General features: G+C 55.3%; 1 protein-coding gene across 1 annotated transcript in view; it reads right to left on the minus strand.

Annotated features, from left to right (window-relative positions):
* The window catches only part of CENPP (centromere protein P), a 122839-nt gene that overhangs the window by 49790 nt on the left and 58989 nt on the right, over nt 1-14060 (minus strand). The window lies entirely within an intron of this gene.

Below are 14060 nucleotides of genomic sequence, written 5' to 3' on the forward strand. Positions count from 1 at the left end.
CCTTCCTTGGAGGCTTGCAGCGTCTTCTGGGTCGAAGGGCCATGGCCTCGCCCCACCCCCACTTGAACCCAGGTTTTCCATCTCCCGGGTTTCAGTGTCCCTTTGATGAGGAGCGATTGATCACAGAATTGTAGAAATGAAAGGGACCTTAGAGATCATCTTGACAGCTCCCTCATTTTAACAGGCAAGAATACTGAGGTCTCGACCGGTTAATTACGCAGCTACCTTCACACCCCTGTGCTCCCCAGTAGTCCTCCTCCTGGGAGGGTTCCCCAGGTTTCCCCAGCAGTGGCTGACCTCTGCCTGGGCCGTGATCCCTGACCCCCCCGGGTTACACACGCTGGGCACAAAGCCTGCTCTGTGTAAGGGCTGTACTTCCCCCAAGAGAGTGCTCCCCGTCTGTTCAGGAGCTAGGAAAGCATCCTCAGTCTCCCCAATTTCTGTCAAAGACTTCGAAGGGAGATCCGGAACCAGGGCTGTGTGGCTCCCTGATGCCCAGTGTATGCAAGGGACAGCAGAGGGAAATAACAGTCTGAGAAAGGAGCAGCTGGCCAAGACACGTGGAGGACGGGCTGTGGATTTCTGGGCACTCTGAAAAATAAAGGGATGACAGAGTCCCGGTTAGGGAAGAAGTGCACCTAATGGGGGTGGGGTGGGGGGGGGGGGAAGGAATGGATTTGCCAAGTGCCTTAATCAAAAGAGTTTAAACTAAGAAAGGACCAGGGAGGGCAGACTGACTATAATGTCCACCCAGCTAGAGACCACAGCTAGAATCAAGGAAGAAGAATACAAGCCGACACACTTACAGCTCCAGGGGTCACAAAACCCAAAGGGGGAAGAGACCCCGTATTCTCAAATGCTGGTGGCGAATGCCTCAGGCTTATGGGTAAATTTTATGCCAGGAAGCAAATCTAACCTCACAGTATTACTATGATGGGGGGAGGAAGAGCTTTGGATGGGCAGATCTTATTGAAAAGCCATAATAAGGGGTGGAGGTGGGGAGCTGGAGACTACAAAAACTGGAAAAAGATATTCAGCTCAAGGACCTCGAGAGCCAGAGCGGGAAAACCCGGGGTGAGCACTGGAGAGGGGTCAGTTAGGAAGTGGTCTCCACATCACTTCCTGACCAGGCCCCTTCCCTTCCAGCACTTCCGCTGGAGCCAGGACTCTTCCCCCTGTGCCGGGGCTTCTGAGACGTGAGATTTCTGGCTAAATCCCCGCCGGTCACCAACACGGCTGCCTGTGACCCTTCCCAGTCACTCAGCTGCTTCTCCCCTGGGTCGAGGCGGTTTCCGCGTCCCACATCATCTCCGTCATTGTAGCACGCTTCAGGCCACTTCCACAGAGAGAGGAAGCAGATGAGTGAGGCTTAGGAAGTGGATTCTAAGTGGGACATCCAGGTGGGATGGCCTAATGGAGGGGAGGGGGGGGGGGGGTCAAGCGTTCAGCAAATCAAAACCTCCAATCAATGAGATGGAAAAGAAGCCAGGAAACAAGCAGAACAGTAGGGGATGCCGCGGCATGGAGCTGCTTTGATACTGGCCAGGACAACTGTGCCCAAGAAGATGCTAATAACAGGGAGAAAGGGAGGAAGCTTGAGCTTTTCCTAGGAGAGGAAGGGGCCGTTGCATTGCAAATCCCAGAACAAGATGGCTGACAGGAAGTGCTCCCTGAGGTCCACAAGGAGATAGTGCAGGTCACTGGGCACAGGCCAAACAGTCAGGCTGGGGCAGAAGCCGTGTTCCTGCCACCCCAACCTCACGGCCCCCAGAAGCACTGGGAACACAAGCCTGGAAAGTGCCTCGTTTTTCTAAAAAGGGAAAAGGTCCGAGCCTGCCAACTCTAGGCAGGTGATCTCGGCCTCAATCACGGACAAACTCCGAGAAGGACCAATGAAGAGAGATAAGGAGGGCAGATCTAAAGTGGGGACTCGTGATGACTTAGAACCTGTCATCTCCACCAAGAACTGGGCCTGCTGACTCTGCCAGGGATAGAGAGGGTTACGAGAGAGAAAAATGGACAATTTTAATTACATATAAAAGGTTTCTCATAAACAAATGCATAGGAGCTAAGACTAGGAAGGAAATAGTTAATCTCTTTGTAGTACTTCCTGGAGAACCGTCTTAATCTAGTCAAAGACAGGAGACTTTCTCAAACTGAAAACTAGTAAATGGACGCGAGCAACCGTTATCAAAGGAAGAAATACAAACTATAAACAAACTCAGGAAATGGCTCCAATTAAAAAATCCAGAGGTTCTAGCTCATTCCCATGAGAAGTGACCTGAGAGTGACCACCATTGCAGTGACCTTGGGAAACGGCCTTACAGAGCCATTCCGGGGAACAAAGTGTGCCTGCCTCGAATCCCTGAAGCACACACATCCTCTGACCCCACGTGCCACTGACTACAACGAGACTGGCTTGAAAAGGAAGAAAATGCCCTATGGGAAAAATAAATAAATAAACAAATAAATAAATTGTGGTGGCAAAGAACTGGAGACTCAGGGATGTCCCTGACCCCCTGAATCTTTCTAGGAAGGCGAGGGAATACTCTGGGCTCTGAGAAACGATGAAAGAGTTTCAGAGAAATCTGGGAGGACTCGCATGAACCAATGCAGGGGGAAGCATGCAGGGGGAGAACACCTTCTACAACAACACTGTAAAAAATGAACAGCCTTCCAAGGCTTAATGAGCAATGCAAGGGCCAGAGGCTTGATGGTGAGGAGGGCTCCTGTCAGAGGGGGATCATCTGGCACTTGTTTTGCTTGGCTCTGCCTACTTCTGAATGGAAAGGGAGCAGAAACCCTCAGAGTAATAACCGCTGGCTTTCCTATGGGTGCCCGAGGACTCCAACAGGCCTCACCTAAATTATGCTACAACCAGAGATTAGTTACAGGTGGGAGGTCTGGAGCTGGAGGTCACACAATGGGGGGGGGGGGAGGAAGATGGGGGAACTCACAGCCTCTGCTTTGTGGCTCCCAAGCTCAGCCTTTTAGTCTTTCCGCAGCTTTTCACAAGGGGGGTAGTGAGTTAGTTCTTTTTGCTGAGCTAGAAATATGAGTTTTCCTTGAAAAAAAAAAAAAAAAAAGATTACAGAGTGTTTGGAACAAGGAAACCTAATTCCAGCTCTGGTTTTCCTGTCTCTAGGAAGAGACTCTGCTTCTCGAGCAATCCAATAACCGAGAAGCACGTTAGCAGCTGGGGGAGATGGGAATATCACACAGAATATCTTCAAACAAATTTTAAAACTACTGCGAGCCGTCTGGCCACGAGCCCCGACAGGCTCTGCTCTTTACGTCTCACGTTATCCCGTGCAGATCTCAACACAGCTTTAATGCGGCATTTAATTGAACAAGTTGAAACAAATTCTAGAGAAGAGAAAATCATAATTGGAATTAGGATCTTTGTTCCACAACGCCCGTAATTGAGTGTTATTTTTTTAAGGACAACTCCTGTTTCTGGCTCAGCAAGAGCTCACTAGCTATCTCCCGAAGCCATGGGCCAAGCCGAGAGCGCCAGAGAGGAGGACTGGTCTGGAAGGAACGTGGCGGGGTAACCGCGGGGAAAGCTGAACACCGAGGGGGAGGGGGGGCGCGGGGAGCTACGCCCGCAGGCGCATCACCGCATCGCAATGGCATGCTCTGTTCCTAAGCAACAGCTGCTCTGTGGTCAAACAAACGAAAGCCGATAGTCCTCACGTGGCCCGGAGCCCGAGAGCAGCAGGGAGGGGGCGGGGGTCCTTAAGTGTTCGCACACTTACAAGAGAAAGTTTTCCCCTACCTAATTCTCCTCTCCCCAGTTCAGAGTCTCCCTCAGTAGCAACATTATTTCTCAACGATGGAAACAAACAAGGAAGGCCTCAGGAGGCCGCCACAATGTATCCATCCGCCCAGGGTCAGCTACAATGTATCCCACCTCCCGGGAGCGCTACAATGTATCCAACCTCCCACCGGGGCTCCAGAGATCCGGGATCTCCCTAACGTGAGGGCCACTCTGCTCCCCTCCATGCTCCCCCCTCTGGGCCCGGTGCCCTACTCCACACACTGGGGTCTTCCCCAGAGGAAACACGGCTCGTGCCCCCCTTCCTCCAGCCGCTGGGCTGCCCAATTTCTGGGCTCACACCTCTAGATCAATAAGCGTTTCATCAGCACCGCCTATTACTAGGTGCCCTCGGCAAGCCCCCAGTCCGATGACAGGCAACAAAAGTGTGGGATCAATTGGGAGTGTGGGAGAATGAAGGGGGCATAGGAAAGGCTCCTTGGGCCAGGCTGCCTTGGAGCTCAGGTGGTCCGGTTCTAGTCCCGACCTTGCCCCGCTACTTCATGGCAGCGGATTAGAAAGGTCTGGCTGCAGGGAGGCCGATCGGGAGCTCTCTGAAATTCTGGCTGGAGGTGCTGGGAGGGTAGAAAGAAGAGGATGGGGTGGCAGAAATTCTGCAAGGGGAAGGGAGGAAGGTTCCAGATCAAAGCCCGTGATTTCAGCTCGGTAGAGAAGCCACAGGAACATGGAAGCTGGGCCACTCCAGAACACAGTGAGCCGCACTCGGTCAAGACAATGTGCCCCCAACCCCGAGGAAGAGAAATAGCCATTTTACTGCACCCGGAAAATGGGCAAAAAGGACCATTTTTGAAGTGCAAATGGCTCGTGTGGGAGCAGACACACTAAATAGCATCTGGCTGAGGGGACTCTGGTTGTTCTGGAACACAAGCTGTGGATACCCCCCCCTCCCCAGCCCCTGTACCAGACTGGTCCCTCCCTTGGGCCCCGGGGGGCTCACAGCCGGTCCCAGACCACCACAGCCTTGGCTCACCACCTCCACACTGCCTTCTGCCCCGGCCAGGCTCCGGGCCAAGCACAAGGAGGTTCAGGAAATGCTGACTGACTGATTGGGGGCATGAGCCCCAAGCCCACTTTTTAAAAGAGCTCAGTCCAAGACATCTCTTCTCTCTCCTGGCTGCAGAACTCTGGGGCTTCTGCCTTCTCCCTCCTCAGCCTCCGCTGGCCCTCTCTCCAGGGCCTTGGGTCACTCGGATGGAAGGGGGCACGAGAACTCCAAATCTCCACTGAAGGAGAGTGGGCTCTGGGCTACATTTCAGGCCTTCTCTAAGTGACTTCTCCATATGCCCCTCCCACTCCACCCCCTTTTGCCTTTAGATTGTGAGCACCCTGAGGGTGCACATGCACAGTGGTGGCTCATGGTAGGTGCTTAATAAAAAAAAAAATGAAATTTACCCCAAAGATCAATGACAAAGTCGAATGTCTTACTGGGAAAACAAAAGATTAATGATCCCACTTGGGGCAGCAAGAAATGGCAGCAAGGGGAGCGTCATCTCTGGGTCTGCCCAAACACAGAAAGGGCATCCGAACGCCGTGGGACGCTTCCGTCCCTGGAGAAAGGGACTTTGGGAGGGCTGGGCTGAGAGCACCACATATGGAATGACCATATGGAAAATAACGGAAAAGACCTAGGAGTTCACACCGGGGAAAGAGGAATCTTGGCTCTGGGAGACAATGAGCTCGGCATTTTTCCTCTTTCTTCCAAGGAGGCTTCTGGGAGATGATATCAGAAAATGACAGGGATGTGGGAACAAATATCAGAGAAACTCAGCGAGGGCAGCAGGAATATTTCGGGTAGCCTTGCCTGGCTGGGGGTGGGGGGAGGAAGAAGTGGGGAGAAGGGCAGGCCTGAATCCCAGCCTTCCCCTTGGCTCACTAGCTGCTTTTGGAGATCTGGGCTAGTGCAGAAATGCAGCGGGACCCCTGGAGCGGTCAGTGTGGTGGAGCCCAGGAACAGACAGCCTTTCTTGGAATCAGTGGTTTAAATAAGTCAAGGAAATGCTAAGTTTTCTATGAAGGTTAATGAAAATAAAGGCATCGTTTTCTCCCCTTTCATTTGCACGGGGTAAGGGGTCCCTGGTCCCTCTGCTTTGATTCACTTTTAAAACAATTAAACAAGGAGCGCCGCTTCTCCGCACAAGCTTATTCAGAAACCTTTCCAACATTCTTGTCCCAGTGATTCCCCAGTTCATTTCATTTTAGGGTGTAGCCCTGTAGGGCTGAGGTCATTATCTGAGAACCTGTTCTACAGCTGAATCAATGGGCTAACAGCCTCGGCCTATGAGTCTCCTCGCTCTGTGGCAGCAGGGACCAGAAGCCTTCACTCTGGACGCAGCCGGGGCCCCTCTTGGAGCATCATCATCATGAAAATACCATTGTTTCTATGGCACTTTACATACAGGGGCTCACTGAACCTTACAATAAACCCGAGAGGAGAAAACTACCCATTCCAGATGCAGAAATGGGAGGTGAGGGCAGGACTGGGGCACAGCACGAGTGGGTGGGTCAGAGGTAAGGGGGCCTCAGAGGCCGGGTCTCCCCGACTCCGCGTCCAGGCTTCCGTCTGCCACCTTCCCCCCATTTTTCTCATGGGGTGCCCTAACCTGCTGATTGCTCCAGAGGCCATTTCTGCTTTATTATCACGTCAATGCACACGATGCAAGTGAGCACACTTGCAAGGCTTCATTACACAGTTATGGGGTGAGACACCCTGTGTACGCTGGTTCTTCCGCGTCGCTACGGCGAGGATTTCGCCACATATAACACAGAAGAGACAATACATCAGGATGCTCCTCAGGCGCCTCTCCTTTCACGCATCCTGCCGGCTTGGCCAGTTTTATTCCTCTTCACCCTTAAGAATCTCTGAGGACATCGTGTGAGAACCTGGACCCCGACATGAGGAGCTCGGAACAGCCTCTTCCCTTAGGAGAAGAGCAGGGGGAAATCCTCTAGAGAGGGGGACAGAGGGAAGAGTTTTCCATGGGGACGCTGAGGCTCCACCCCTCCTGCCTCAAATCCAGGAATTTCCCATCTGGTTTCCCCGGGCCCTGCCACGGGTCGGGGACCAGCTCGGGCCAGAGGCAGAGCCGAGGGGGTCACAGCGAGAAGGGGCCCGGGAGACACAAGCAGGGAGTGAGTTCTTGTAAGGTAGATAGAGAGGGGCTGACTGGCTCAAGGGTGGTTCGGCAAAAGTCACTGGGGCCGAGGGGCGAGGCAGCATCTACACAGGCAAGGCCCCAGACAAGTCTCTTTTCTAACTGGGGGCTGGCGATGGCACAGACATAAGGAAAGGTTTTTGAGGTCCAGCTTTGCAGGCTACCCCTCCCCATCTGGACTCTTGAATAAATGACCTTCAGCTGTGGACAGCTCCTCTTTGCCACCAGTTCCTGCATGGAAACACATGGATGGGCCCAGAAGTGGGCACTGCCATCTGTGCTGATCTTCCAGACATCCGGTGACTTCCTGCTGCCCACTTCTGGCTAGGGCACAAGGTTTGGGGGGCATTTCAGAGAGCCTGATTTTAGGCAGTTAAGGCTCCCTTCCCCTGCTGCCCGGCCTCTCCTGGGAAAGCATGATCTCTGCCCGAAGGATTTAGTGATTTGTACCAAATCATCATTTTCCTTCATGAAATGTTAGCTCAAACTGGATTCGCTTTTGAATCTAACAAGATGCGATCTAGTTCTCAGCCCAGTGGGGTTGGGACAGAAACCTCCCGGATCTTTTTGCCAGAGGGAGGAAGGTGCCAGTGTTTGTTCATTAAGACATTCGGGGTTACCGGGTAGCACATGGTGAGAGGCCAAAGAATTAGGGGAGACCAAAAGGAGAAAGAGGCAGGCAGGGTCCTGGTACTAGGGGAGCACCTCGGGGTGTCTCCTTTGCCAAGGAGAAGCAGCTTGAGAGAAAGCAGAGTCCAGGCCATGGCTCCATGTGCAGGCAAGGCTCTATAAAAGGGGGCCAGGCAGCCCCTCAAATGTCTGCTGACCCGTGACTGCCTCGTCCGTTCAGGATCGTCTTGCCCGGCTGCCGCCGAGGCTGGGCGAGGCTGGCTCCATCCGAGAGCACTACGAGCCCATTTGAAGGATTCTCTCCATTGCGGGGGGGGGGTCGGGGGGGGACCATCAGAGTCCCACAAGTGAGCCTCTCCAAAGTCTCACCCGGCCCTTCTGATTCAGAGAGCAGTTCAGAGGCCCATGGGGCACTAACCAACCTGTGGAAACTACCAAGTCCCTTCCTCAAAGAAAGAGGAGCCGGAAGGATGGGGTTCGAGAAGGCCCAGGATTGGGTTTGGGGCACATTGTTAAGGCCCCCAAAGGCAGGCTCAGAGGGGCTCCTGCTCTGATACCTGAGCTGCCTGGACCCCCATTCCTGCAATCTTCAAGATGGCAGAGATTTCCAAGATCAACACGCCAAGCCCCCGGGTTCTCCCGGGAGGGAAAGTGACTGGCTCATGAACTGGAACAGACATCTGGCTAAAAAGTATTTGCTGCCTGATGATTACTCTTATTCCATTCGGGGTGGGGAGGGTTTAAAAAGCTGTCATGGAGGTTTTCCTACCACCAGGTACTTCTTGAATGGAGCTCTCTCTCCTCATGGCGAGGAGCCACGCATTATTACATCGCAGGGTTTTTTTTTTTTCTTCCAGATTCTTCCAGTAGACGTCTAGAGTTTAACGAGAAGTTTTGGCTCCGATACAAACAGTGATGGAAAACATATGAGCAATAACAAGCCTTAATCTCGCTCCTCAGTACTAAAATGGGATAATCTGGAGAAGCCGTTTATTCCAGTATCACCCAGGGTGCCAGCTGCACCGGGGAAGGCGCCTCCGGAACACCTTCCCCTCTTCTCTCCTCCAGGGAAGCGGACCACGCGACATCCCGGTGACCTTAAGCTCGGCGCGAGCTGCGGAACAAGGCTGTCGGAGGACCGTTCCAGCCTCACAAGGTAGGTCTTCTTGGCGGCTGGCTTCCCTGTGCCTCTGCTATAGACAGATGGCAGCAGAATGTTAGAAATGGTTTATTTTCTTACCGTAAGGCAATGTTGACATGAGAAAAACTGCATTTGTTTGGGAACGTGATCTCAAGATAAGAAACTAATCTGCTTGGTCTCAGTTTGTCCTTCATGGTGATTAAGACAAAAACCACCATAAACTGTTGGTGCTTAAAAAAAACCAACAAACCTCCCCAAAGGAACAGCTTTGGTTTGCCTGGGACTTACAGAACTGTCTAACGTGTAATCTCTTTACGTCCACGAGATATGGGAATGGATTTTAAGCAGGTTACCTGAGGATTCACTACTGAATTCTGGTAGTTTGTCATAAAAGTAACCATGGCAGATTTTGAAAATTACTAGCTCCTGAGGGTGTGTCCATTAATGAGCTGATAACGGCTGGCATGTTGATTACTGAAAGGAGAATGGGGAAGTGTCTCCCGAGAGCCAATTTTGTCTTTTTCCTCTGTGATGGGAAGCTCTGAACGATTAGCACTGATTAAGACCATCTCGGACAGTCTGTGGGAGACGCTGAGTTGTTCTTCATGTAATCAAGGGGCAAGAGTCGCGACAAGGGCTCAGCCCGACTCTGCTCACAAGGGCTTGTGGCTGCTCAGCCCAAGCTCACCCACAGGGCTGTGATCTTTCCTGTAATCTTGTAAAATCAGCGTGGATCTCCGTGAGTTGTCAGGATAAACGCCCCGCCGCCCCTCGCCCGTAATGCGGAGAGAAAGCCGGCCCGTGACTCAGTGCTAGAAGGGGGCGCCCCAAGCGGAGCGTGGCACCCCCAGGGAGAAGCCACAGCCGGGCCGCGGGCTGCAGCCTGGCGCGGGGCCACGATCCAAACACTGGGAGCCGGATCGGGTTCCCCAAGGCTATTGACTCAGAGAAACCAACCACCGCAAGGGGAAAAAGCACCTAGTCCGCAGGCTTCTGGGGGGGTTTATTTACAGTGCGGCCGAGGGGCTCTGAAGGTTCTTGGGATATAAAGCCCGGGGGTGTTTTAGTGATAGGGTGACAAACAAGGAAAGGTGGAGGACGGGAGAGGAGAAAGGGGCCACGTGGCCTGGGAAATGACCTCTCCCGGAGCTCACACAGCCCTTAAGCTGTTTGAAAATGAAGCCTCAACTCTGACACACATGCAAGGTCAGTTTCCAGATATTTAGAGCCGCCTGCCGGAGTCTGGACGGCACATGGGCTCGGAGGCCAGCAGCACGTTGGCCAGTGGCCTTTTGGTGGAGGACAGGGGGAGGGCCTCAAACCCGGCCGCGAGACCCCAGGCCCGCTGAGTAAGCTCTCCGGCCGAAGGCTCCAGCTAACCTGCACTGGCAGGGAGAGCGTCCCCGCCTGGGAGTTCCCCAGCCACTTCGGTTCTGGTCCTTTGGGATCCTGGGCCAGTCTCAGTAGACTTTCGCTGCCCTGCTTCTCCTTCTGGGGGAGCCGGAGAGGAGGAGAAGGGAGGAGGCCGTTAGGACAGCTTCAATGGCTGCCGACCAGCCGCCGAGTGGGACGACTCCCCGGGGCACCCGAGGGCCTTCGGCTCGGTTCCGGAGTCTGCACAGTGCGAGAAGTTAAAAGGATCCCGGGGGCCGTTCGCTATTCATGTGGCCGGGAGGATAAGAGTGGCTAACAGTCCTCGCACATCTCACCGCCCTCAGAACAACTCCCTGGGGGTCGCTCTTATCCCTCCCATTTTCCACAACAGGGAACTGAGGCCCAGAGGGAGCCACAGAGTGGCTAGATAGGTGAGACAGGACTCAAGTTGGAGTCTTCAGGCCCCGGGCCCACTTGGCGCTCCCTCTGGGAGTGAGGGAAAAAGCAGAGGCTTGGGCACAGTGACTCTCGGGTGGCAGAAGGGACCCGAGGCCTCCCAGGCCCTGCATATCCCCAAAGGGTCCTCCTCCAAGGCCCTCTGGATTGGGTCAGAGCAGGAGGGCCCCTCCAGCCAGCATCTGGAAGGGGAGGGCTCTCGCCTCTGGGCGGCGCTACGGGACACAGAGGCTGGCCCTAAAACCCAATTCCGATCCCAGTTCAAATCCTGCTTCAGACTTTTCCTAGCAAGTCAGCTTCTGCTGCCTCAGTTTCCTCACCTGTAAAATGGGATAATAGCCTCCCAGAGCTGCTGTGAAGATCAGATGACACAAGGTTTGTAAAGCACTTTGCAAACCCTCCAGAGCTCCACAAACACCCTGATCTGCTGAGCCAGAGTCTGTGCAACTGCTGGCATTCGAACCCAAGTCTTTGGCCGAACTGGCCAGCCCAAGTAAACACAGCCCCCAGAAGCCAAACAAGGACCGTGTGTCCGGTTCTGATTCCTGGCCCGGAGCCCTCGGTCCCGCTGGGGAGGGGAGGGAGCATTTATGCATCGCCTGCTGCTCTGGAAGGCCTTCAGAGCCTTGGGCCAGCACCGAGTGGTTGCAGCCAAGTGGCCCTTGCCTGGGCGGGGAAAGCCCTGGAGATCAGGAATATTTCCAGGCTCAAAAGAACCGGGAGCTCCACAAAACTGCCTGAAAGAGGCACCGGTACTGGAGGGCCTGGGCACAGGCTGGGCAGTGCCCGCAGCTGGAGAGCTCCCAGGAGCAAGAACAAACACTTCCCCTCCTATGAGGAAGGTCTGCTCCAGGGAGGGGAGACCCTGGCCACGGGAAAGGCAAGAGCTGGCGTGGAACAGCCACGCTTCCGCCACGATCCGGTGGCCGCTCGCACCATGTCAGGGAGAACCACGGGAGCGGGGAGGCAGCCGGCCAGGTGGTGCCACGGGCAGTGTGGGCCCAGAGGCGAGGAAACCCCGGGGCCAAATGCAGCCTCGGACCCCCGGAAGCAAGTCTGCTGGCCTCTGCTTCCCCAACTGTACAATGGGCATCATGATCTCCCAGGGAACTCTGGAAACAAGGAGCTAATGTTTGTAAAGCATTTAGTCCAGAACTTGGCATGCAGCAGGCGCTCAATAGAAGCATGTGTTGCTGTGCCCCCTCTCCCCCATCTTTTTTGCATGGCAAGGGGAGAACACGTCCCGGCCAGGGGCTGGGCCTGCTGGGACCCCCAGCTCGCATGGATCCCGACACCTCGAACCACTTAGGACCCAGCTTAGCACACACGCCTTTGCCCAGGGACAGAGAGGGCCCCCGTGCAGCCCGACCGGAGCCTCTACCCACAGCTGGGGCAGCTCCCCATCAAGCTCAGTGGCTCAGACGTCCGGGGTGATTCGACAACGGCGCCCTCGTCCAAACAGCTGGCGGCCTGCCCGGGACGCTCCTCCCCATCTGCAGGGGTCGGAGGGCTTTCTTCAAGGCTGGGGGGGGCACCCACAGCATTCTGGAAAGCCGCCATGCCCTGCCCAGCTCTGAGCCCAGACTCCCTTGTTCTCTAGCTCCCCCATCCCCATCCCTAGCTACACCCATCCCCCAGCCCAACACCCATGCGCTCCCCACAACCCCACAGTTATACCTGTCCTCCCTCCCCAAAACCCTGCACACCTCCTGACCCCCCCTCCACACACACCCTACCTCCCACCTCCACACCTTCTCTCTAAGCGTCCCCCTCCCCCGAAACTCCTGGCTGGCCATGACTGGTTTTTCCCCTTTCCCCTTTTCTGGTCTCCCATCACTACAAAATGCCTCGTACACAGTAAGTAATGATTAGTTGCTGAAATGCACGTGGAGGCCCTGGCACACCCCTGTTAATCAGGGGCCCAATCCCAGCATTTTGGACAAAAGGGCTTTTCGGGGGCCAGGGAGTGAGTGACCAGGTGAGGGGGAGCAGGACTGGCCTCCCCAGGCCAAGACGAAGGAATGAAGAGGCATTCATTATGCACCTACTATACGCCCAACGCGGGCCTGAGTGGGCGTGGCTACACAGAAGTGACCTGGGCCCCCCCAGGGTCACAGAGCAGGGCTGGGGAGGGCTGGGCGCGATGCCCGTGACAGCAAGTCTGGGGACTCACTTCCTGTCCCAACTAAGAGCCCACCCTGCGTAGGAAGGCCAGCTCTGGCCCCCGGAAGTACCAAGTAACAACCCCAAAGCGATGGTTTTACCAGAGGAGAATCCTCTCCCTGGACGTGGGAGGACGCCCGAGTCGGCCGCTGTGGGACCCCTGACTCGTCAGAACCGCGAACGGAACGGTTAAGGCCCAAGAAGAGAGCAAAGCCCGGGAAGAGACACGGCAAGACGAGCTCGACGGGTCCCAGAGGAGGGAAATGGACAGCGGAGGTGACGCCGACTCTGACCCAGCAGCTTCACCAGAAGCAGCAGCTCCGACAAGGTGACAAGAGCCCAGAAAGCGCCTCCCCGTGCGACATCTGGATGCTCCCCACGGGAGGGAGGCGGTGGCCGGGGCAGCAGGGAGCCAGGGCGGGAGCCCCTCTGCAAAGTGCTCCCGGGGTGGGGGTGGGGGGCAGGCAGGGCAGAGCCGTCCAAGGAGGGCCCTCCAGCAGCCCAGTCACTCAGAAGAAAGCCCATCATGGACGCCGGTTTCTCCATCTGAGGCTTGGACGCTAACGTCCAGTCCCCGAGGCGCTGGGGAAGGAAGCAGAAACGGCACCGAGGACAGAAATGGCCCAGCCAGGCTGGAGACGAGCCCACTGGCAGGGTCCGAGGGACTGAAGAGTGAGGCTCCTTGGGAGGGAACGGCGGCAGCGGGGGCAAGACCCGGAGCTCGTTGCTCTGCCTCCTCCGGAGTGTTCGGTGCGGGACCCAGGGCATCCGGGAACAAGGAGGCTTTTCGAGGATTTCGACGACGGGTCGCTGAAGATCCCGTCGCAGGGAAGAGAAGATCCCACCGGGGGAAGGGAACCTGCTTTTATTAAGCACCTACTAGATCCCAGGCACTTTGCTAAGCGCTTTACAAATATTATCGCAAGGTGGCTACTGTTTGTGGAGGAAAATAGTATTGGCTCCAACAGAACAAAACCACCTTATTGGCACTTTGCTTCTTTAAGCGAGGCGTCTCTTCTTCAACCCAGGTCCCTCTGGCTTCCTCAAGCAGCGGCCGTCCCTTACCCAGTGACCGTCCCTTACCCAGCGACCGTCCCTTACCCAGTGACGCTCAGAAGCACTAGTCGGGCAAAACACATGCTTGACAAAAGCTTTAGCCGCTGTGGTGAGGAAGAGGAAGGGCGAAGTCCAGGTAAAGGTCCTCCAGGGTGACTGGCACTGCTGACTGGGCTGATACATGGTGGAGCACTGCAGAGCCTCCGGGAAGGGATCAGGCGGCCTGACCATCCACACAGCAAGGATCAAG

The sequence above is a fragment of the Antechinus flavipes genome, chromosome 1 (genome assembly GCF_016432865.1).
Source record: "Antechinus flavipes isolate AdamAnt ecotype Samford, QLD, Australia chromosome 1, AdamAnt_v2, whole genome shotgun sequence".
Classification (NCBI taxonomy): domain Eukaryota; kingdom Metazoa; phylum Chordata; class Mammalia; order Dasyuromorphia; family Dasyuridae; genus Antechinus; species Antechinus flavipes.